The sequence below is a fragment of the Oryctolagus cuniculus genome, chromosome X (assembly GCF_051225735.1).
Source record: "Oryctolagus cuniculus isolate XC-2025 breed Fujian yellow rabbit chromosome X, ASM5122573v1, whole genome shotgun sequence".
In the NCBI taxonomy this organism is placed as follows: domain Eukaryota; kingdom Metazoa; phylum Chordata; class Mammalia; order Lagomorpha; family Leporidae; genus Oryctolagus; species Oryctolagus cuniculus.
Window position 1 is genome coordinate 123,876,475 of NC_142888.1, and position 26,525 is coordinate 123,902,999.

The 26,525-nt window shown below is 40.8% G+C and overlaps 1 pseudogene; it reads right to left on the reverse strand.

The window, feature by feature from the left end:
- Positions 1-895: 895 nt before the first annotated feature.
- On the reverse strand, positions 896-14,648 carry LOC149119741 (WD repeat-containing protein SL1-17-like; annotated as a pseudogene).
- Positions 14,649-26,525: the final 11,877 nt, after the last annotated feature.

Genomic DNA, 26,525 nt, shown 5'->3' on the forward strand with positions numbered 1-26,525 from the left:
TACTTTGCTCCTCTATACTATTTAATCCACAAGTAGGAAATTAAAGCAAAACGTTGAGAACATTATGCATCAAGGAATGTAGGGATTTCCAATGTTTTATTCCATAATACTTGTATATTGATTCCCTTGCTATACTAACTCTGTCAAGTATTCTGTATCCATATCCTCTCTAAACTAACCTCTCTAATTTGGTACCTGTCTAAAGGCCTTCGTAACCATCCATTCTAGTCATGCTCCCAGTATATTGGGAGCATGAATGTGGAAAGGCTATTCCATGAGATTCCATCATCTCCCTACAAATTTCATTCCTTCTTGATTACACGTGGATGTCTCAACCTAAAATTGTGTATGCCTACCTCATAAGGTACGACCATCCAATGAACATCCATGTTGCATTCAACCTCCTGGAGGATCTTCCCAGGGGATGTTTCCGTAATGACATGGGGGTTGGTACCAACGGAGCTTTTCTTCTTTTTGTATTCACTCTGCACATTGGAAAATCATGCAAAATGTTTAAAAATATGTATCAAAAATGCATGGATCGGAAACATTTTGGATTGATGATATACTTGCATTTTCATACCCTTGCTAGAGTAACGCTGTGGACTTTCTGGTATCTATAACCCCTTTTAATTGATATATCTAGCTGGTAATTATTTAAAAAAAGTAATTTTCATGTATGCCCTTTTGTTTTTAACTGTTTACATTAAGAATGCTTTATTTACATTAAAGTACAAACTGCATCCACAATACAATGGAAAGATTTTTACTGTATCTACAAAACTTGAGTCTCTGCCATAATAAAAGCTGTATTTCTCTAAAGAGAGCCTGGCAAGGAAAGGAGTGTCACGATGGAGCAGTGCATTCTTGGTGCAGCCTGAGCACGGAGACTGGCTTACAGTGGACAGCTGTACATGTGGATTTCCTGGTCATTACCAACAGACACAACTTTTGAGGCCTTTCCACTGCATTTTACTCCCAGACCTGATCCTACGGATCAAAAAAGTTGTGGATACAGGTCCTCGTCCCAACATCCCAGACATTTACACTTTGTCAGATGAACTAGAAACAAAGTGTGTGTCGTCAGGACAAAGGGTGACAGCACCCAGGAGGCATGTCCACTAAGTGTGCCAGCCAGGCTGGCGTGCTGTGCATCACAGATCTTGAGATAGCCATAATCTGAGGCAGTGACGAGGAGGCGCAAATCCGGGAAAAGGTTAAGGAGTGAATGGGCATGGCATGGCCTTCCAGAGTATGCAGATGCTTCCCAGTTGTGATGTCAAAAATACTGATGTTGCCATCTATGGCTCTATTGGCCAGGTGCTTCCCGTAGAGACTATATGCAATACTGAGAATGAATTTCCCTCTTGTGTCCAAGAAATACTCTTTTTTCCTACTTTCCATACCAGAAATGTTCACTTTCCCTACATTCCCCTTTAGGGCAATAGGAACAATGAAGCCATGATGACAACATGTGAGGTCTGGAACACCACAAAGGTCTTCACGGTGCTTGGAGGTCACCTCAAGATGCTGGTCTTCCACAGGGCCTTCTACCCTCCTCAGCCTGAGTTAGAGGTCACGAGAGTTGGTGACCTTAAGGAGCCTTACTCTACCCTGAGAGGTACTGGATGCTCATGATGGCAGTCACCATGCAGCACTCAGTAGGGAACAGCACATGTGTGGTCGTCCAGTATTTTGTATCAAAAACCACCATCATCTACACTTTTATAAACTGGTTGCACTATGTTCTGATATCTGTAGCCTATGCTTCCTTACCGATACCTCATAGGGTTTATCCATACACTAACATAAAACTTGCCCTTCTACCCCAGGCAGAATTGTCTCTCCATCTCACTGTTTCCCTTGAAGTTTTTCAGTATATTAGGAAATTTCCTTTTTTCTTCATCGTATTCTATCAGCAAGTTTGAAATTCGTGCAAATCTTCTGGGAACAGCCGAAGCAACAAAAGAAAAATATGGAGTCAAAAAACATTTCAACACAATAGTGTAAAGTTTTTCAACATTTCTCCAGTACCTTGAAAACGATGGCTGTATCATCAGTTTTCTAACTAACCTCTATAACTGAAAGGAGATCTAAGGCATACGTGAAAATATTTACTAAGCCACTTTAACAAGATTCGAGGTCCTGTAGCATCCACAGACTACTAAGACCATGCCAAAAGCTGATGGTTCTCACAATTCAACATGGTAGCCACTCCATCTTGACTCCCTATCTCGAGGGCACATAGACCTTTGGAACGTGAGCCATACTCTACCCAGAAGGGTACAGGAAGCTCATTTATACATATTCCCGTGCTCTTCTAGGTAGAGCAATGCACACCGCATAAATTTGGAGGTGCTCTGCCATGAGAATTTACCTTCCCCCTACACATTTCTTCAACCTTCTCAGTACCTCGCATCTCTGAACCCTAAAATTTCACATGCCTACTTTATAGGGTATGCAGATCCCATGACAACCACTTGTTTTTCACTTCAAGGAGAATTTTCCCAGTGTTGCTTCCTGTACAGAGATGGTTGTCAGGACCAATGCAGATTTACTTTGTTCCACTCTACTATTTAATCCACAAGTAGAAAACTTATACAAAACGTTGAGAACATTACACATCACAGAATGCAGGGATTTCCAATGTTTTATTCCACAATGTACTTCCATTTACATTTCATTGCTATACTAACTCTGAAAAGTATCCTGTATCCCTATCCTCTCTAAAGTAACCTCTCGAACTGGTCCCTGTCTACAGGCATTTGCAATCGTCCACACTAATCATGCTCTCAGTATATTGTGTCAGTGTGCTCACAAAGTCTTTCTTAGTACATGTATGGCAGCTCCAGATGCTGGCATTCCAATGGGCTCTTCTCACTTCCGTGTGTCAAACCTCAGGGGTAAGACAGTTGGAGTCACTGGTGAATTGGTGGAGCATATTCTCATCTGAGAGATACTGCATGGTCATAATGACAGTCACCAGTGCCTCAATAGCAGGCCAATGCACACTGAATTAAAGCAGAGGTGCAGCGTCATAAGGATCCACCACGCGCTACAGCTTTCATCACTCCATGCATTACAGCCCTGTATCTCAACCTCAAGGTTCCTGATCACTAACTCATAGGGGATGTGCATCCCATGAATAGCCACCGTGCATTTCTGGCCCAGACACATGCTTGTCAGGACCAAGAGAGAAGTCTTTTTCTTCCTTTTTCTATTCAATCAGGAAGGATGAAACTCATGCAAAATACTCCAGGACCGTGCAAATAATAAAATAAAAGTATGGAATCCCGAATATACCACAACTCAAACCTGGGGGTTTAATTCCATTCCTCCAGTAACCTCTAACACTATGCTGCCTCACGTCTTCTCAAACCTATCTCCAGAACTTGTAGGAGTTCTCATTAATGAAGCCAACACGTAAAATCATTCTGAAAATATCTAAGGTCCAGGTGGATGCCAAGCCCTCTCTGTGGACCGTGGAGGAAGCCCCAGACTTCAGCAACTCCAGGTGTCTGCAGATCCAACCTCACTTCCAGTCCAGAGGGCAACACAGAGGATGATATTGATGAGCCTTACTCTACCGAGAACAGCACAGGAAGGTCATGGATTCCCACTCCATTGCTGTTCTAGGCAGGGCACTGCACACAGCATGCACATGGAGGTCCTGTCCCATCAGGTTCGCCCCCACAGATTTCCTAACCCTCCCATTAACAGCCAGTGTGGTAACCCCAAATTTCCTTACACCTACCTCATAGGGAATGCCATTCCATGATTCTGCAAGTTACACTTTTTTCTAAGATGACTTTTCCCAGATGATTTCTTTCCTTGGAGGTGTATCAGAACCACTGAGTCTGCCTTGATCTTCTTGCCAGTGTTATCAGCACTTCTGCTGTACAATGCTCTTGGGCCGGCCATCTCACAAAACCAAAAGTTTGGAATTTAAAAAATTTCCACACTACAATCATGTAGGGCTTTCACATAGTTTTAAGGTACTTTGTAGAATGATACTGCTTCACATGTTCTCAATATCTTCGTTCTATGATCTATGAAATCCAGGAAATAGATGAAAACAATTAAAGCATTCTAACAACATTTGAGGTCAAGTTGGCAGCCAAGATCTAACTGTGGTCTAGGAAGGCAGCCCATGTGTCTAGCATTTCAACATATCAGCAGCTCCACTGAAATCTTCTAGTGTGGGGTGCAAAACTAGCAAGGATATAAGTGAGCCATACACTACCCAAGAGATACCAGATGCTGATCAATCGACAATTCCCAGGAATTCTAGGTAGTGTGCTAAAGGAGTGCACATAGCATGAATGTGGACAGGCTATTCCTTGAGATTCCATCATCTCCCTACAAATTTCACTCCTTCTCAATTCCTCGTGGATGTCTCAACCTAAAATTGTGTATGCCTACCTCATAGGGTATGACCATGCAATGAATCCATGTTGCATTCTACCTCCAGGAGGAGCTCCCCAGAGGATGTTTCCATAATGACACTGGGGTTAGTACCAACGGAGTTTTCTTCTTTTTGTATTCACTCTGCATTTTGGAAAACCATGCAAATGGTATAAGAATGTGTATCAAAAAATGTGTGGATCAGAAACATTTTGGAATGATGACGCACTTGCATTTTCATCCCTTTGATTTAGTAACTCTGTGGACTCTCTGGTATCTCTATCCCCTTTTAACCTAAATCTCTAACTGGTAGGTATTAAAAGGCATTATGAAATAGTGAAGCCATAATTATAACATGTGAGGTCCTAGTGACCACAAAGGCCTTAATAGTGCTTGGAGGTCAGCTCAAGATGCTGGCCTTCCATAGGGCCTGCCACACTTCACCAGCATGTGTTAGAAGTCATGACACGCTGGCGCTGCGGCTCAATAGGCTAATCCTCCCCCTGCGGTGCCGGCACACCGGGTTCTAGTCCTGGTCGGGGCGTCGGATTCTGTCCCGGTCGCTCCTCTTCCTGTCCAGCTCTCTGCTGTGGCCCAGGAGTGCAGTGGAGGATGGCCCAAGTCCCTGGGCTCTGCACCCACATGGGAGACCAGGGGAAGCACCTGGCTCCTGGCTTCGGATCAGCTCGGTGCTCCAGCTGTAGTGGCCATTGTGGGGGTGAAACAATGGAAAAGGATGACCTTTCTCTCTGTCTCTCTCTCTCACTGTCCACTCTGCCTGTCAAAAAAAAAAAGTCATGACAGTTGATGAACCTTACTCTAGCCTGAGAGGTACTGGATGTTCATAGTAATAGTCACCATTACATCACTGAGTATAGAACAGCAGAGTGTGGTCGCAGAAGTGCTTTGCTATCACAATCCACCATCCTCTACATCTTGTATCACCTGTTGCATTGTGTTCTGATATCTGTAGCATACCACAAGCATCCATACCACAAGCATCCCATACCACAAGCATCCAAATTGCACTTCTTGCCCATCCAGAATCGTCCCTCCAGCTCCCTGTTTACCTTGATTTTTGTCAGGACCAATGGAGGTTTCCTTTGTTCCTTTTTTGATTCCTTCAGCAAGTATGAAGTTCCTCAAAATACTCCTGGAAACCCACTGTCATCAAAAGAAGAGTACGGAACCTAAAGAAAATTTCACCACAATCATGTAAGGTTTTAATAACATTATCTAGTACCTTGTGCACTAGAACATCAGTTTTCTAGCTTTATCTCTCTGTCAGGAGATCTAGAGCATAGGTGAAAATCACTAAAACCATTTTCACAATATTTGAGGTCAGCGGGCAGCCAACACCTAACTATGGACCATGAAGGTGACTCATGGTTTTCACAATTCAATGTTAGCAGCTCCACCTCCACTTCCAGTCTGGAGGGCACATAGACCATGTTATAAGCAAGACACACACTTCCTAGAAGGGTACTGGAAGCTCATCATTCCACATTCCAGTGTCCTTCTTTGTAGAGCAGTGCTTACTGTGTGAATTTGTAGGTGCTTTCTTTTGATACTCTATCATCTCCCTACACATTTCGGCCTTCCTCATATAACTAACAGATGTCTGAATTCTAAACTATCTTATTTCTACCTCAAAGGATATGTTAATCCCATTATCATCCAACTTGCATATTTATCTCAAGAAAATCTTCACAACTCTCCTTTCTTTACCTCGATGTTTCAGGACCAATGGACATTTCCTTTTCCCTCTTTTATATTGAATTCAAAAGTTTGGAAAATTATGGAAAATGTTTATAAATAAGTGTGCACTGGGACAGGCTCTGTGGTGTAGCCAGTAAAGCTAACCTGTGCAATGCTGGCATCCCTCATTGGCACCAGTCCATGTTGGCTACCTCACTTCCCATTTCAGCTTCCTGCTAATTGCCTGGAAAAATAGCGGAAGTCAGTCAACTGCTTGTGTCCTTGCTACCCACATGGGAGACCTGGTAGAAGCTCTTTGTTCCTGACGTTGGCCTGCTCCAGCACTGGTCATTGTGACCATCTGGGGAGGGATCCAGAATTTTAAAGATACCTCTCTCACTGTTTTTCCATCTCTGTATCTGTTTTAAATAAATAAGTTTTTTTAGAAAACATATATAACACATCTTTAAGCATCTTTTGCAGGGCTGGATGAGTGGTGACAAATTCTTTCAATTTCTGTTTGCTATGAAAGGTCTTTATTTCACCTTCATTCACAAATGAGAGCTTTGCAGGATATAATATTCTGGGCTGGCAGTTTTTTTTTTTTTCTCTTAGTACTTGGCCTATATCTCACCATTCCCTCCTAGCCTGTAGGGTTTCTGATGAGATGCCTGCTGTGAGTCTCATTGGAGATCCTCTGAGAGTAATCTGACATTTCTCTCTTGTGCATTTTAGAATCTTTTCTTTATGTTTCATTGTGGTGAGTTTGATAACAATGTGTCGTGGTAGGGTCTCTTTTGGTTATGTTTATTGGGGGTTCTATGTGCTTCCTGTACCTGGATGTCTCTTTCATTCTCCAAACCCAAGAAGTTTTCTGCTAGTATCTCACTAAAAAGGCCTTCTAATCCTTTATCTCTCTCCATGCCTTCAGGAACTCCTAGATCCCAAATGTTGGCTTTTTTAGTAGTGTCCTGTAGATTCCCAATAATATTTTTTAGATTTCTAATTTCCTCTTCTTGTCTTGTTTTACTATATACTTTCCTGTGCTCTATCTTCTAAGTCCAATATTCTCTCTTCTATCTCACTGATTCTGTTTTTAAGGCTCTCAAATGTGTTTTTTATTTGTTCTACTGAATTCTTAATTTCATTTTGATTTTGTTTCAATATCTCAATTTCATGTTCTACTAAATTCCTCATTTCATTTTGATTCCTCCTTAGCATTTCATTTTCATGAGAGAGATTTTCTGTCCTATCGTGTATGGATTTCTGTAGATCATGCATTTGTTTTTGATAACTTCTAAATGTTCTGATAAATCCAAACATCTATAGCAAACTTATATTTGATCAAGGATCTAAAACCAATTCCTGGAGTAAGAATAGTCTATTCAATAAATGGTGCTGGGAAAACTGGATTTCCACATGCAGAAGCATGAAGCAAGACCCCTATCTTACACCTTACACAAAAATCCACTCAACATGGATTAAATATCTAAATCTACGACCTGACATCATCAAACTATTAGAGAACATCAGAGAAACCCTGCAAGATATAGGCACAGACAAAGACTTCTTGGAAAAAAACCCCGGAGGCACAGGCAGTCAAAGCCAAAATTAACTATTGGGATTGCATCAAATTCAGAAGTTTCTGTATGACAAAAGAAATAGTCAGGAAAGTGAAGAGGCAACCAATACAATGAGAAAAAATATTTGCAAATTATGCAACAGATAAAGGGCTGATAACCAGAATCTACAAAGAGATCAAGAAACTCCACAACATCAAAACAAACAACCCACTCAACCCACTTAAGAGATGGGCCAAGGACCTCAATAGACATTTTTCAAAAGAGGAAATCCAAATGGCCAACAGGCACATGAAAAAATGTTCAGGATCACTAGCAATCGGGGAAATGCAAATCAAAACCACAATGAGGTTTCACCTCATCCTGGTTAGAATGGCTCACATTCAGAAATCTACCAACAACAGATGCTGGCGAGGATGTGCGGAAAAGGGACACTAACCCACTGTTGGTGGGAATGCAAACTGGTTAAGCCACTATGGAAGTCAGCCTGCATATTCCTCAGAAAACTGAATATAACCCTACCATACAACCCAGCCATCCCACTCCTTGGAATTTACCCAAAGGAAATTAAATTGGCAAATAAAAGAGCTGTCTGCACCCTAATGTTTATTGCAGCTCAATTCACAATAGCTAAGACCTGGAATCAACCTAAATGCCCATCAACGGTAGACTGGATAAAGAAATTATCAGATATGTACTCTACAGAATACTATAGAGCAGTAAAAAAAAATGAAATCTGGTCATCTGCAACAAAATGGAGGAATTTGGAAAGAATCATGCTGAGTGAAATGAGCCAGTCCCAAAGGGACAAATATCATATGTTCTCCCTGATCTGTGACAGCAAACTGAGCACCTAAAAGGAAACCTGTTGAAGTGAAATGGACACTATGAGGAACAATTTGTTGAGCAGCCCTTGTCCTGAGTGTCCAGGAACAACTTACTATTTTATTCCTTTTAGTATTTTTTTGTTCTACTTAATACCACTGGTTGAACTATGTAATTAACACACAATTATTCTTAGGTGTTTAAATTTTAACTGAAAAGTGATCCCTGTTAAATGTAAGAGTGGAAATAAGAGAGGGAAGTTATGTACAGTTTGGCACATGCTCACTCGGACTTACCCCTTATGATAGAGCTAGAAAAGTGCCAGGGGATTCCAATTCAATCCCATCAAGGTGGCACATACTAATGCCATGTTACTTGTTAAAGTGATCAGTTTAAGTCCATAACTGACTAAAAAGATAGGGTTAAATGTCAAAGGGATTACATAAATAAGACCAGTGTCTGCAAATAATAATTGATAGAATTAAAAAGGAGAGAACAATCCTACATGGGAAGCAGGATACACAGCAGACTCATAGAATGTCAAATGCCCTAAACAGCAGTCTGGCCTCAGAATAAACCCTTGAGGCATTCGTATCTGGTTACAAATCCCTTTCGAGTTTCTCAGGCATGGAAAGCCAAGACACTGTTTGCAAAAAAAAAAAAAAAAAAAAAAAAAAAAAAAAAAAAAAAAAAATGACCTAAATGAAAAATCTCTGTGAGATTCCCAGCGGGAAGAACTGGCCATGAAAGAAAGCAATACCTTTCTCTGAAGGGAGGAGAGAACTTCCACTTTGACTATGACCTTGTCTAAATAAGATCGGAGTTGGTGAACTCAAGATGCTTCCATAGCCTTGGCAGCTCATGACAAGAGCCTCGGGTGATTACTGATGTCATAAATAAGTTTATGAATTGTTAAATCAACAAAGGGAGTCACTGTGTACTTACTCCCCATGTAGGATCTCTGTCCTTAATGTGTTGTACTATGCGAATTAATGGTAAAACTACTACCCAAACAGTACTCTATACTTTGTGTTTCTTTGTGGGTGCACTATGTTGAAATCTTTACTTAATATATACTAAGTTGATCTTCTGTATATAAAGATAATTGAAAATGAATCATGATGAAGAATGGGCTAGGAAGGCAGTGGGAGATGGGATGGTTGCACGTGGGAAGGAGGTTATGGGGTGTGGAAAGCCACTATAATTCAAAAGTTGCACTTTGTAAATTTATATTTATTAAATAAAAGTTAAAAAATCTAAAAAAATCATATATAAATTATTTCAATTTATTTTATAATCACAAGCTTAATACTCCACCTAATAATTAAAATGCAGCAAGCAGAAAAACCACTGTTACTCAAGAATATAGAAGGGGCTATAAAATAATCAAATCTTATAATATCTATTTCACTCATACATATTACGCTTTTGTACTCTGTATATTAGTTACCACAAATCAGAAAAACATGATATTTGTGTTTTGAGGACTGGCTTATTTCACTAAGCATAATGGTATCCAGTTACATTTGCTTGTGAAAGACAGGATTTTGTTCTATTTTATGGTTGAGTAGCATTCCATCATGTATATACACCACAATTTCTTTATCTAGTCATCAGTTGATAGACATCTGGGTTGATTCTATATCTTAGCTAATATGAGTTGAGATGCTATAAACATGGGAGTTCAGATAACTCTTTCAGAAGCTGATTTCATTTCCTTTGTGTAATTTCTCAGGAATGGAATGGCTGGGTCTTATTCCAGATCAATTTCCAGATTTCTAAGGAATCTTCATACTGTCTTCCATGATGATTGTACTAGATTACATTCCTACCAAACAGCGTAATAAGGTGCCTTTTTTCCACATTTTTGCTAGCATTTTTTTTGGATGATAGCCATTCTAACTGGGGTGAGGCAACAGAAATGTTATGAAACCTGAATGAAGCATCCTTTTTCAAATACTTTTGCTACCTAAAATTGATACAATTCATACACATACATACATGCTAAAATGTTAATATCTATATCCACAGATTTTAAGCACAAACATTAATGACAGCAATTTCTTACTTAGATGTTATTTCCTAATTAACAAACTATAACACTGTGAAAAGTTCTTATGATCAGAGGAAATTTACAGCCATTATTTCACTGCCTGCTTTAAGGTTTAGAGGTTCCTTCTTTTTGTATATCCAAGGTGTTCTACCATTTTACATTCCTATAAACAGTGAGTTAAGGTAACTTTTTCCCCACATCCTGTTCAGAATTTTTTATTTTTGATTTTTGGATGATAGCCATTCTAACTGGTGTGAAGTGAAACCTCATCGTGATTCATTTCCATTTCTCTGATGGTTAGTGATCCTGAGCATCTTTCCATGTGTCTGTTGGTCATTTGCACTTCATCCATTGAAAAATGCTTATTTATATCCTTAGCTCATTTCTTAACTAGATTATTTGTTTTGCTGATGTTGAGCTTCTCGTGCTCCTTATGTATCCTGGATATGAATCCTTTATCAGGTGTATAGCTTGCAAATATTTTCTCCCATTCTGTTGGCTGCCTCTTTGTTGAGAGTTGTGTGGAAGCTTTAGCTTGATGTAACTGAATTCTGAATTTCTTTATGCCTACCTCAGAGGGGATGCCAATTCCATGACATCCCAATTTGCATTTCTACCTTAGGGATAGATACACAAGCTAATCCTACTTTAGTGAGACTCTTTGCAGCTTTCTTCCTTTACCTTAATGATTATCAGGACCAATAGAGATTCTTTTGTTCCTCTTTTCTATATAGACAGCAAGTTGGAAATGTATGCCAAAAGTTCAGACAGAAAATGTGCATCATGAAATGTATAGATTTCATAACTTTTGCCCCATAATATATTTGTGTTTTCATTCCATTGTTGCAGTAACTGTAAAGATCCCAGTATCCCTGTCCTCTCTAACTCTCTCTCTAACTGATACGCAATCAAGGACATTAGAAACAAACCACTGACATCATCCTGACAATATGTGAGGTCATGGTGGCCACAAAGGCCTTCTTGGGTACAATGAAGGGAGCTCAAGATGCTGCTATTCAAAAGGGCCTTCAGCACTAGTACAGCATCAGTTAAAATTCATGAGAATTGGTATGCTTTGTGAGCCTTACTCTACCCACAGAAGTTCTGGATGCTCAGAGTCACAAACCAGTACCTCTCTAATTAGGGCACTGCAAACAGCATGAATGTGGAGGTGCTGTTCCACCAGCCTCCTCCATCCCCATGGCTTTCATCATTCCTTGTATTACACACGGATTAATGAACCCCAACCCTCTTTACACCTACCTCATAGGGTATGCCAATCCCATAACCATTCAACTTGCATTTCAACTTCAGGGAGAATCTTCCTACCTGCTCTTTCTTTACTTTCATCCTTATCAGGATCAGTGGAGATTTCCCTTAATCCTTTTTTTCTGTTCTATCAGCAAGTTGGAGAGTACTGCAAAAAGCTCAAAAAGCAATGGTACCATGAAATGTATGATTTTCTAGTATTTTTCACCACAATATAGTTGTGCTTTCATTAGATTTCTCCAGTAACTTTTTTAAAAATTAAATTTATAAAATATGAAATTTAATATATACAGATTTAAGAGCATAATGATACTTCCCAGCCTACACTAACCTCTCACCCACATTCCCACCCTCCATCCTCCTTCCTTTCTTATTTTTTTAAAGTTTTTACAATGACATACTTTCAGTTTATTTTATAATCACAAGCTTAATCCCACACTAAAGAAAGAATTCAATAAGCAGTAAGTAGAAAAAGCACTGTTCTTCAAGAGTACAGACATGGGCTGTAAACAATAATCACATCTCAAAATGTCAATTTAATGCATATACACTACATTTTTTGTTCTCTGTATATTAATTACAACAAGTCAGGGGAAACACGTTTTATTTGTCTTTTTGTAACTGGCTTATTTACCATTTTGCTCAGTGAAATAAGCAAGTCCTCCAGTAACATTTAATGGAACCACTATTCCTATCTTTTCTAACTTTATCACTGTAATTGGTTATGTGTCCAAGCTATTAGGAGCAAACCACCGAAATCATCCTGAAGATACATGAAGTCAGGTGAGCCACAAAACCTGAGTACAAAAAGGGCAACTAAAGACTCTGTCATTCCAAAGGGGCAGCCATTCTAGTACCCGTCTAGAAGTCACAACACTTAGGGACCTTGATGAGACTTAACTCTACTCAGCGAGGTCCTGGATACTCATGACAACCACCAGTGCCTCTCTCAGTAGGCCATGACATACAGCATGAATGTGGAATTGCTGTCTCATGAGGTGCTACCATCCACTATAGCTTTCATCACCTCACATATTATAGCCTGATGGCTCAATCTTGAACTTCTCTACTCCTTCCTCCTATGTCATACCAATCTGATGGCCTTCCAAGGGGGCATTTCTAAAAACTATGTGAGTTCTGCTCACATACACTTTCTTTAAGGTGATGATTGCGAGGATCAATAGAGATTTTCTTGGTTCCTCTTCTACAGTTTTTTAGAAACTTGGAAAATTCAGTGAAAAGCTTAAAAAAAGCGTATATTGAAATGTATGCATTTCAAAAATTTATGCATTTCGCTGGCACCGCAGCTCACTTGGCTAATCCTCCACCTGCAGCACTGGCACACCGGGTTCTAGTCCCGAATGGGGCACCGGATTCTGTCCCAGTTGCTCCTCTTCCAGTCCAGCTCTCTGCTGTGGCCTGGGAGTGGAGGATGGCCCGAGTGCTTGGGCCCTGCACCCGCATGGGAGACCAGGAAGAAGCACCTGGCTCCTGGCTTCGGATCGGCGCAGCGCACCATCCGTAGTGGCCATTTGGGGGGTGAACCAACAGAAAAGGAAGACCTTTCTGTCTGTCTCTCTCTCTCTCTCTAACTCTGTCTGTACAAAAAAAAAATTATGCATTTCAAAAATACTACACCATAGTATTTTTGTGTTTTCATTCCCTTCCTCTAGTAACTGTTTAAGACACTCAATATCCTTATCTTCTCTAATTTTCTCTCTCTAAATGGAATGGTATGTTTTTTAATTCCTACCTCATAGTTTATGTCCATTATGTAGCCTCTCAATTGGCATTTGTAATTCAAGGAGAATCTTCTGACTTGCTCTTTGTTTACCTTGATATTTGTCAGGGGCAATGCAGATTTCCTTTGTTCCTCTTTCCTATTCTATCAGCAAGTTAGAAAGTTCTGCAAAAAAGCTCATGGGAAGGCTACTTCTAGAAAAGTAAGTATGTATTTCAAAAATTATTCACACCAACATGATCAAGGGTATTAATTCCAACTCTCCAGTAACTTTTAAAACTACATTATATCTGTATCTTTTCTAACTTTTTCTTCCAGCTGGTATGAGATAAAGGTATTAGAACAAACCACTTACATCTTTTGGAAAATTACTGAGGTGTAGATGGCTGCCAAGGCCTTGTGGACCGTGAAGGCAACTCAAGGTTCACGCAATTTAAAGTGAACAGTTCTGGCCGGTGCTGCAGCTCACTTGGCTAATCCTCCACCTGCAGCGCCGGCAGCCTGGGGTTCTAGTCCCAGTTTGGGCGCTGGATTCTGTCCCGGCTGCCCCTCTTCCAGTCCAGCTCTCTGCTATGGCCCGGGAGTGCAGTGGAGGACAGCCCAAGTGCTTGTGCCCTGCACCTGCATGGGAGACCAGGAGGAAGCACCTGGCTTCTGGCTTCGGATCGGCGTAGCTCCGACTGTGGCAGCCATTTGGGGGGTGAACCAACGGAAAAGGAAGACTTTTTTCTCTCTCTCTCTCTCTCTCTCACTGTTTAAATCTGCCTGTCAAAAATAAATAAATAAATAAATAAATAAAGTGAACAGTTCCACTCCCACCACCAGTGCAGAGCTCACCAGTGATGATGTACTTGGTGAGCCTTACTCTACCCAGAGAGGTCCTGGATGCTCAGAGGTTCACATTCCAGTCCCACTCTGAGTAGGGCACTGCACACATCACGAATGTCAAGCTGCTGGCCCATCAGGCTCCACCATCCCCTACAGTTTCCTCACTCCTCACATTATACACTGATAACTGAACCCTTATCTTTATGCCTACCTTATAGGGGATGCCAATCCCATGACCATCCGGCTTCATTTCGAACTGAAGAATCTTCGCAACTGCTCTTTTTCACCTTCATGGTTGTCAGGACCAATGGAGATTTCTTCTATTCCTCTTTTCTGCTCTATCTGCAAGTTGGAAATTTCTGTAAAGACTTCAGGAAAAAAGTGTGTGTCATGAAATGTATCCATTTCAAATATCTTAGCAACATAATTTATTTATATTTTCATTCAGTTTCTCCAGTAGCTTGTCAAAACACCCAGTATCCCTGTCCTCTATAACTGTATTCCTCATCCTGGTATGTGTTTAAAACTGTTAAAACAAAATACTGAAATCAACCTGACTCTATATAAAGTCACTGTAGAACGCAACGGCACTATTGGTACAAAGAAGGCACCTCAATATGCTTGTATTTCAAAAGGATCAGCTCAACTCCAATCCAGAGTTCTTGGCAGTTACTGTCCTTGGTGAGCCTTACTCTACCCAGAGTGGTAGTAGATGCACTTAATTATAGTCAACGATTTCTCTCTTAGCAGTATAGTGCACAGAGCCTGAATGTAGAGGTGTTACACAATCAGGTTCCATCATCCCCTATAGCTCTCATCACTGTATCCATTATAGCCTGATATCTGAACCCTGAATTTCTCGATTCCTGCCTCCCTTGCTATGCCAAGCTGGTGGACCTCCAATGTACTTTTTTACCTGAGAATCTTCTCACCTGCACTTTGTTTAAACTGATGATTGTGAAGACCAAGGTGAATATATTTGTCTGCCTTTCCATTGTGTTGGAAATTTGGAGGGTTCTGCAAGACGTCAGAAATAATGTACATGTCAAAAATTATTTGCATACTGATAACCTGTGATTTTATTCCATTTCTAATGTAACTTTGAAAGTATACTCTAACTTACATTTTCCAACATTTTCTCTCTAACTTGTGTGTTTTAAAGGTATTAGGAAGAAACCATTAAAAACATATTGACAGTATTGGGGTCACAGTGGCCACCAACAGCACCTTGCATACAAAGAATATAGCTCAAGCATTTGGCATACCAAAGGACCTGAAGCACCAGGATAGCATCCGTGTGGAGGACATGATTACTAGTGTACTTGATGAGGACTACCCTATAGAGAACGTTACTAGATATTCACAGATTCACAAATAATTGCCTCTCTGCATAGAGCAGTATATGCAATATGAAATCTGAGGTGCTGTCCCATCAGGCACCACCATCTCCTACAGCTTTCTTCACTCCTGGAATTACAGCCTGACATCTGAACCCTGAGTTTCTTTAATCCTATATCATAGGCAATGTCAATCCTGTGGCCTTCCAATGTGCATTTCTACATTAGGGAGAATCTTCCCACCTGCTATTTTTTACTCTTGATGTTTCCAGGACCAATGGAGAATTCCTTTGATTCTGTCCTCTATTCTATCATAAAGCTTCAAAGTTCTGCATTAAGCTCCTGGAAAGGGCATATCATGATAAGTAAAGTATACATTTCAAAATTTTTTTCACAACATAGTGATCTTTGATATTAATTTCATTTCTCGAGTAACTTTTGAAACTGTCCTGTATCTCAATCTTCTCTAACTTTATCTCTCTAACTTCTATGAGATCAAAGTATTAAAACCTAACCACTAAAATCACTCTGAAAATACCTGAGGCCCAAGTGGCATCCATTATTGTGGAATATGAAGGCAACATGCGGTACAACCAGTCTTCAGGTCACCATAGGTGGTATACTTAGTAACCCTGACTATACCCAGAGAGGCCCTGGATGTTCATATATTAAAACAACAGTGTTAGGCCGGCGCCGCGGCTCACTAGGCTAATCCTCCGCCTTGCGGCACTGGCACACCGGGTTCTAGTCCCGGTCGGGGTGCCGGATTCTGTCCCGGTTGCCCCTTTTCCAGGCCAGCTCTCTGCTGTGGCCAGGGAGTGCAGTGGAGGATGGCCCAAGTCCTTGGGCTCTGCACCCCATGGGAGACCAGGAGAAGCACCTGGCTCCTGCCATCGGATCAGCGCAGTGCGCTGGCCGCAGTGCGCCGGCTGCGGCGGCCATTGGAGGGTGAACCAACGGCAAAGGAAGACCTTTCTCTCTGTCTCTCTCTCACACTGTCCACTCTGCCTGTCTTAAAAAAAAAAAAAAAAAAAAAAAAAAAAAAAAAAAAAAACACAGTGCCTCTGTGAGGAGGGCACTGCGAACAGCACAAATGTGAAGGTGCTATCACATCAAGCTTCACCAGTCCCTAGAGCCTTCACCACTGCTCGCATTACAGACTATGAATACTGAACTCCTTTGTGCCTCATCATAGGATATGCCAATTCCATGACCATCCAACTTGCATTTCCACATGAAAATCTTCTTACCTGAACTTTCTTTAATCTGATGATTGTTGGGAACAAGGGAAACTTCCTTTGTTCCTTTTTCCCAGTGTATTATAAAGTTGGCAAATTTGAGAAAAATTAAGAAACAAAATTTGTATCATGAACTGTATTGATTTCAAACATTTCTGCATCATAATAAACTTATATTTTCAGTGAATTCCTCCAGTGACTTTTAAGGTGCCTGCTATCCCTATCAGCTGTAACTTTATCTCCTTAGCTAATATGGTAAGCTTCCTATTCCTACATCATAAGGGATGCCTCACAATGATCTTCCATGTTTAATTTCTATCTCAAGGGAGATTTTTCCACTTGCTCTTTGTTTACCTTGATGTCTGTCAGGACAAATGGCAATTTCCTTTCTTCCTCTTTTCTATAAATAAGTTTGAAAGTTCTTAAAAAGAGCTCATGGAAAGGGCACTCTTGAAAAGTAAAGTATGAATTTCAAAAATTATTCAAATCACCATAATCATGGCTTTTAATTCCAGTTCCCAAGAACATTTAAAAATACTGTGTATCCTGACTGTCTCTAACGTTACCTCTCTACCTGATAGCAGATCTAGTTATTTGGAACAAACCTCTAAAACCTTTCTGACAACAACTGAGTTCCAAGTGACTGTCAGGCTAATTTTGCGGACTATGAAACAGCTTAAGAGTCTCACAGTTCAAAGTGCCAGGGATTCCACTCCCTCTCCATGCAGGAGACCACCACAAATGGTGTACTCGGTGAGCCTTGCTCTACCCAGAAAGGACCTGGATGTTTGTAATTCCACATGCCAGTGCCTCTCTGAGTAGGTCACTGCACACAGCTAACGCGTGGAGGTACTGGCAGATCAGGCTCCCCCATACTACAGCTTTCCTTATTCCTCATATTACACACTGATGACTACAACCTGATCTTTATTCCTATTGCACAGGGGATGCCAATCCCGTGACCATCCATCCAGCTTGTACTTCAAATTCAGGGAGAGTGTTCCTGTCTGTTCTTGATTTACCTTCGTGACTGTCAGGACCAATGGAGATTTCTTTTGTTTCTCTTTTCTATTCTAACAGTAAGTATAAAAGTTCTTCAGAAAGCTCATGAAAGGGCATTTTGTCAAAAGGCAAGCATAGATTTCAACAATTTTCACACCACCATAATCAGATTGTTAATTCCAATTTTCCAGTAACTTTTAAAGCTAGCCTGATTCCCTGCCTTCTCTGACTATCTTCTATCAGGTATGAGATAAAGGTATTAGGAAAAAAAATCACTATATATTTCATAAGATAACTGAGGTCATAGGGGCTGCCATGGCAATTTTGCAGACCATAAAAGCAGCTCAAGATTCATGCAATTTAAACTGAACATTTGCACTCCCACCACCAGTACAGAGGTCACCAGTGATGATGTACTTGGTGAGCCTTACTCTACCCAGAGAGGTCCTGGATGCTCAGAGGTTCACATTCCAGTCCCGCTCTGAGTAGGGCACTGCACACATCACGAATGTCAAGCTGTTGGCCCATCAGGCTCCACCATCCCCTACAGTTTCCTCACTCCTTACATTATACACTGATAACTGAACCCTTATCTTTATGCCTACCTTATAGGGGATGCCAATCCCATGACCATCCGGCTTCATTTCGAACTGAAGAATCTTCGCAACTGCTCTTTTTCACCTTCATGGTTGTCAGGACCAATGGAGATTTCTTCTATTCCTCTTTTCTGCTCTATCTGCAAGTTGGAAATTTCTGTAAAGACTTCAGGAAAAAAGTGTGTCTCATGAAATGTATCCATTTCAAATATTTTGGCAACATAATATAGTTGTTCTTTCATTCCATTCCTCCAGTAGCTTTTCAAAGTACCCAGTATTCCTATCCTCCCAACCTTATCTCTCAGCCTGGTGTGTTTTCAAAGCTACTGGGAACAAACCACTGAAATCATCCTGACAACATATGAGGTTACGGTGCAGTGTAAAGGACTTACTGGTACAAAGAAAGCACCTCAATATGCCTGCATTCCAAAGGACCTGCCACATAACCTAGCATCAGTCTTCAGTTCACGACAGTTGGTGTCCCTGGTGAGCCTTAGCCTACCCAGAGGGATACATCAGTTCCTCTCCAAGTAGCATACTACACCCAGTAGCAACGTGGAGATATTACACTGTTAGCACCCAACACCTACAGCTTTCATCACTCCATGCATTGAAGTCTGATGTCTGATCCATGAAATTTTGTATTCCTACCTCCTATGCTGTGCCAATCCAGTGACCCTACAACATGCATTTCTATTTTAGTTTTTAAATTTTTTTTTAAAAAAAGTTATAGAGAAGGAGAGACCAAGAGAGAGAGAGAGAGGCATTTTTAACTAAGTGAGAATCTGTTCAACTGCACTTTGTTTAACCTGATGATTGTCAGGATCAAGGAACATTTCCTTTGCTGCTCTTTTCTGTTCTGTTAGCAAGTTGGAGAGTACTGCGAAAGTTCAGAAAAAAATGTGGATTATGAAATGTACGCAAATCAAACATTTTGGTACCACAATATATTTCTGTTGACATTCCATTCCTCCAGCCAAGTGTAAAGTACCCAGTATCCCTCTCCTCTCTAAATGTATCTAACTAATACAATAACTTTTCTTTTTCCTACCTCATAGGACATGCCCATCCGATATCCCTCCAACTTGATTTTTACTTCCGTGAGGTTCTACCTACCTGCTCTTTGTGTCGCTTGATGGCTGTCAGGACCAAGGGAGATTTAATTTGTTTCTCTTTTCTATTCTATTACAAAGTGATTAGGTATACAACAAACTCATGGAATAGGCATATCATCAAAAAAGTATGTGGGTTAGTAGTATGAATTAGCAGGTTAAGCTGCCACTGGCAACACAAACATCCAATCTGACAATTGGTTCAAGTGCCATCTGCTGTACTTCTGATCTACACCCTTGCTAATCAACATGGGAAATCAGGCAAAAAGGCCTAAGTACTTGGACTCCTGCCCCCGTGAGGGAGGAATGTATCAAGTTCCAGGTCCCAAGGCTTTGGCCTGGCCTAGCCCCAGTCATTGCAACAATCTTGAGAATAAAATAGCAGATGAAAGGGTTTCTCTCTCTCTCACTGTGTGCATGTGGGTAAACCTTGACTTTTCAAATAGATATCTTTTTTTTTTTTTTTTTTTAATTTTTTTTTAACTTTTATTTAATGCATATAAATTTCCAAAGTACGACTTATGGATTACAATGGCTTTCCCCCCATACCGTCCCTCCCACCCACAACCCTCCCCTTTCCCACTCCCTCTCCCCTTCCATTCACATCAAGATTCATTTTCGATTATCTTAATATACAGAAGATCAGCTTAGTATACATTAAGTATGGATTTCAACAGTTTGCTCCCACACAGAAACATAAAGTGAAAAATAATAGATGATTTTTTAAAATGATGATGAAATCAGATTAGACCTATTGTCATGTTTAATCCCAGTGAGAGTCAAGTTGGGAGTTGATAATTTCTTTCTTTTTTTTTTTTTTTTTACAGAGGATCAGTTTAGTATGCATTAAGTAAGGATTTCAACAGTTTGCACCCCCATAGAAACACAAAGTGAAATATATTGTTTGAGTACTCGTTATAGCATTAAATCCCAATGCACAGCACATTAAGGATAGAGATCCTACATGAGGAGTAAGTGCACAGTGACTCCTGTTGCTGACTTTACCAATTGACACTCCTGTCTATGGCATCAGCAATCCCCCTATGATCCAGTCATGAGTTTCCAAGGCTATGGAAGCCCTCTGAGTTCTCCGACTCTTATCTTGTTTAGACAAGGTCATAGTCAAAGTGGAGGTTCTCTCCTCCCTTCAGAGAAAGGTACCTCCTTCTTTGATGGCCTGTTCTTTCCACTGGGATCTCACTCGCAGAGATCTTTTGCCAGAGTGTCTTGGCTTTCCATGCCTGAAATACTCTCATGAGCTTTTCAGCCAGCTCCGAATGCCTTTAGGGCTGATTCTGAGGCCAGAGTGCTGTTTAGGACATCTGCCATTCTATGAGTCTGCTGAGTATCTCACTTCCCATGTTGGATCACTCTCCCCTTTATTTACTCCATCAGTTAGCGTTAGCAGGTACTAGACTTGTCTATGTGCTCCCTTTGACTCCCAGTCCCTTCACCATGACCAACTGTGAACTGAAACTGATCACCTGGAACAGTGAGATGGCATTGGTACATGCCACCTCGATGGGATTGAATTGGAATCCCCTGGTATGCTTCCAACTCCACCACTTGGGGCAAGTCAGCCTGAGCATGTCCCAAATTATACATCTCTTCCCTCTCCCGTTCCCACCACCATGTTCAACAGGGATCACATTTCAGTTAATTTTCAACACTTAAGAATAACTGTGCATCAATTACAGATCTAAACCAGTCATATTAAGTAGAACAGATAAAAAAACTACTAAGAGGTATAATGTATTTAGTTGTTCATTAACAGTCAGGGCTATGCTGATCAAGCCACCATTTCCCATAGTGTCCACCTCACTCCAACAGGTTTCCCTCTTGGTGTTCAGTCAGTCGTCACCGATCAGGGAGATATCTTTTTTTAAAAAGGATGGATTTTAAAAATGTTTTTTACCACAATGAACTCCTGTTTTGATCTCTGTTCTCAAGTACCTTTTTAGAGTATCCCGAATCTATGTTTCCCTCTGTAACTGGAAGGTGTTCACGGTTATTAGGAAGAAACCACGGAAACATCCTGATAATGTAAGACGTCCAGAGTGCTGCTGAGACCTTCAAGAGTACAAAGAAGGCAGCTCCAGATGCCGGCAGTTCAAATACCCTGTAGCTCCAAGTACACAGATGGTGTACTTGCTGATGCTTATTCTACTTTAGAGGTACTGGCTGCTCATAGTAACAGTCACCAGTTCCTCCCTGAGTAGGGCAATACGCACAGCATAAATGTTGAGGTGCTTTCCCATAAGGTTCCACCAACCCCACAGCTTTCATCACTCCATCCATTCTGGCTTGATGTCTGTGCTCTGAAATTCTTTATTCCTATGTCATAGGGGATGCCAACCCCACAGCTCTCCAACTTGCATTTCTACCTCAGTGAGGATCTTCCCACTTGTTCCTTGATTCCCTTGATGACTGTCAGGACCAAGGAAGACTTCCTTTATTTCTCTTTTCTATTTGATTAGAAAGTTTGAAAGTTCTACAAAAAGTTCAGAAAAAGTGCATTTCATGAAAAATACAGAATTGAAAAACGTTTGCACCGCAATCTTACTCTATGCAGAAAGATACTGCCTGATAATAGTGACAGTCACCAGTGCCTGAGAATGGCACTGCACAGAACACAAATGTCAAGGTGCTGTCCCATTAGGTATCCCCTATCTTATGTAACATTATCTCTAACTATTAAGTGTTTAAGGTATTAGGAGCAATCCACAATACGAGCTCCAGGTGGCCACGAAGGACTTAGTGATTACACGGAAGGCAGCTGAAAATTCCGCAGCAGCACTGCAGCACCAGTCCGGAGGTCACCAGGCATAGCATAATTGGTGAGCCTACTCTACCCAGAGAGGTGCTGGACAGTGAAGTCACCAGTGCCTCCGTGAGTGGGACAGCACAAATCATTAATGTGGAAGCGCTTCCTATGAAGCTCCACCATCTCCTACAGCTTTCATCATTCCACACATTGAAACTCACGGAATAAGAGCATCATGAAAAGTATGGTTTCAAACATTTTTTGCACAATACTTTGTGCTTTAATTCCATTTCTCCAGTAACTTCTTAACATACCCTGTATCCCTATCTCCTCTATGCTTATCTAACTGGTATGTATTCAAGGTATCAGGATCAAATAACTGAAATCATCCTGGCAATATCTGTTGTCCAGGTGGCTGTCAAGGACTTACTGAGTACAAAGATTGTAGTTCAAGATACTGACAGTTCAAAGAGTCAGCAGGTCTGTCCCATCACTGGTCTGGATGTCACCAGAGATAGTGTACTCTGTGAACCTTATTCTACACAGAGGTACAGGATGTCCTTACTCTCAGCCACCAGTGTCTCTCTAAGCAGGGCACTGCACACAACCTGCATGCCAATCTGCAGGCTCATCAGGATCCACCATTCCCCCACAGCCTTCATCACTCCAAGCATTACAGCCTAATGCCTTGAGACCTGATTTCCTTATTCCGACCACGTACGAGATTCCAATCCCATGACTTTCTAACTTACATTTTTACCTGCATTTCCACCAGCTCTTTGTTTACTCTGATGATTGTCAGGACCAATGGGGATTTACTTTGTTCCTTTTTTCTACCATATTACAATGTTTGAAGGGTCTGAAAAAAGCTCATGGAAAATGTTTCACATGAAAAGTACGGATTTCAAAAATTTTTTGCACCACAATAACCTTCTGTTTTAATTCCATTTCTCCAGGGCATTTTTAATGAACCCTGTATCCCGATCTTCTCTGTTTATCTCTAACTGACATGACTTCAAGGTATTAGGAACCACAGAAATTATCCTGACAACACTGTAGATTCAGGTAGCCGCTAAGGCCTTCTTTGGTACACAGAAGGTACCTCAGGTTTCTGAAGTTCGAAGTGTCAGCAGCTCCGCCCCCATCACCAGCATGGAGGTCACCACAGCTGGTTTACTTGGTGAGCCTTACTTTCTCCAAAGTGGTACTAGAAGTAGCTAGATTCACACACTGGTGCCTCCCTGAGTAGGGCACTGCATGCTGTATAAATGTGGAGATGCTGTCCCATCAGGCCCCACCATCCCTTACAACCTTCAACATTCCACGCATTACAGATGAATGACTGAACCCTGAACTTCTTTATTCCTACCTCCTAGGGGAGTCCTGGCCCTTCCAACTTGCATTTCTACCTCAGTGAAGAGCTTCTCACCTGCTCTTTCTTTACTTTGATGATTGTCAGTACCAAGGGTGATTTACTTTGTTCCTGTGTTCTATTCTATTAGAAATTTTGAAGGGTCTGCAAAAACTTCATAAAAACGCATATTATGAAAATAAAAGTATGGATTTCAAAAATGTTTGCACCACAATAAACTTGTTTTATTCTGTTTCTCCAGTAACATTTTAATATATCCTGACTCTCTTCTATCTGACATGCATTCAGTGAATTAGGAATGACCCACTGGAATCATCCTGGCAATATCTGAGGTCCAGGTGGCTGTCAAGGCCTTACTGGATACTCTATCTGATGACATTTTAATGTTCCTGCAGCTGTGCTGCCATCACCCGTCTGAAAGTCCTGACACCTGGTGTACCTAGTGAGCCTTACTCTACCCAGAGAGGTATTGGCTGCTCATGTCAGTGAACACTGGGTCTGGAGGTCAGCACTGATGGTATGCTTGGTACCAAGAGGCACTGGTCCCCTTTTACTCTAAGTGATCCACACCTGTCTGAACACAGCACTTATATAGCCTACTGCATTTAGAAGTTCTGCTCCATTAGCCTCCATTATCCCCAACAATTGACATCATATTCCCATTACAACAGATGCCTGGCACCTGAGAATCTGGCTGGAGGCTGTTTACTACTCTATGCAACCTACATTTCTCCCTCAGTGAGGATTCTCTCACCTGCTCCTTCATTACCTGGTGATTGTCAGAATCAAGAGGAACAAGCTTGCTTTGTTCTATGAAGAAGCACCCTTATCTCCTTGATTTATTGTCAGTAACCTGTATGTGTTCACCTTGTTCTGAATGGATCAATGAAATCACTGTGATGATGCCTGAGACCCAGCTGGCTGCTGAAGCTCTCCTGAGTTCAGGTTAGGCAGCTCAAGATGCCTATACTTCTCTTCCCACTACTTTGGGTGTGGAGGCCACCACAAACATTGTACTTTGTAGGCTGTCGTCTACCCAGAGAGCTGGCAGTTTCCAGTAATCCAAGAGAATGCCCCCTTTGTGATTCAGTCACTGCATATAGAATGATTGAATATGGAATATCTGCCTCATCTCCCACCACCAACCTCTGAGGCTATCAACCCTCCCACCAGCAAAGTCCAATGCTTGAATTCTGAATTTATGTATTCTTAAGTCCTAGAAAATGTCTGCTCAACTGTCCTTTAATTTAAATCCATCTCTCAGTTATGATCCTCTCACCTGCTCTGTTCATCTGGATGACTGTGAAGAACCAGGAAGAAATAGTTTTGTCCCATTTCCTCCTCTTCTTTAGGAAGTAGCTTCATCTTTTCTAGCCTGCAGAGAGTGAAATGTTAGACACGTAGCCTATAAAAGGGTTTGCTTCTCCCAGAAGCTAAAAAAAAAAACAAGAAAGGAGAAAAAAATGGAACCTCCAATACCAACTACATTATTCTTTTCTATATGAATGCCTTGTGTCCAGAAATACAGAAAAAACTCTGACAAGATACCTGGAATGCTATAAATGGAAGTGGAAATACATGAGAACTGAAAGGGACAAAAATTTAATTTCCTCCTTCATCCCTTGAGAGGAAATAAAACTTTTAACTCACGTCTGTTGAATTCCATAAGAGAAATCAACTTAGAACGTTGGGCTTTCCCTTATCCTCTCCTCAGCTTCGGATTCCTCAGCCCTTCTTCTGAATTGTATTTGATGGAACTCTCATTTTTCTTGCTTTACATTCTGAAATACAGGCCTCTTGTGTTCTACCTTTCCCTGAATCCAAGTCTGAGAGAAGCTGTAAGAATATGTGAGGAGATACCTGACCCTGAACCAGTTCTCTTTCAGTCGGGACTGGAACCTCCTTCTTGCTCCTACCCAAAATTAGCAATACTCATGTGACATTTCACTTATCATCCTCGGACAAAGCTTGGCATACATGTAGAAAAGACTCATTTCCTTTCTTCCCAAAAGCAAAATAGTACCTCTTACAACACAGAGAAGAAATACACCTGCTCTCTGGGACTCTTAGACAACTATGAAAGTTGTGAGGGCAGACATCTGGAAAACAATCCTCTCTGATACATTTCTTCCATTATTTACATATTCTACTTGCTTTAGGTCGTTTATTTAACTCACATGAACAGGACAGGCTGCTTACCAAGTAGGAAATAAGCTGAGTGCTCTAATGGAAGCAGTTGACATGTAGTGAGAGGGTATTAAATATTTCATTATACTTCACTGCCTTACTTCACAGATTATGAGAAAAAAAATCAGAAATAAGATGAGAGCAGCATGATTTTATATTTCTGAAATGCTTACTTACACAACAGCAATATACTTGGAACATTTATGTAGATGTCCTCATACCCCCACTACACACACATGACTCTCAATCTTTTACATATTCATTGGCACGGATGTGTCATGAGACTCAGCGAGGAAAAATGAAGATATTTTTGGAATCTAAAAATCAAGAAAGAAATATAGAGTGTTATGATAAATCAAATAATGAAAAATTACTTATAATATTTCCTATTTATTCTTTACTTTTGCTATTAGGTAATTCTTTCTATTATCTGTATTTTACCACCATTCTTAAAAATGTCTTTCCTTAAATCAAATGGTTCTGAGACATTGCTAATTCTGACACATAAGAGGTCAGTCC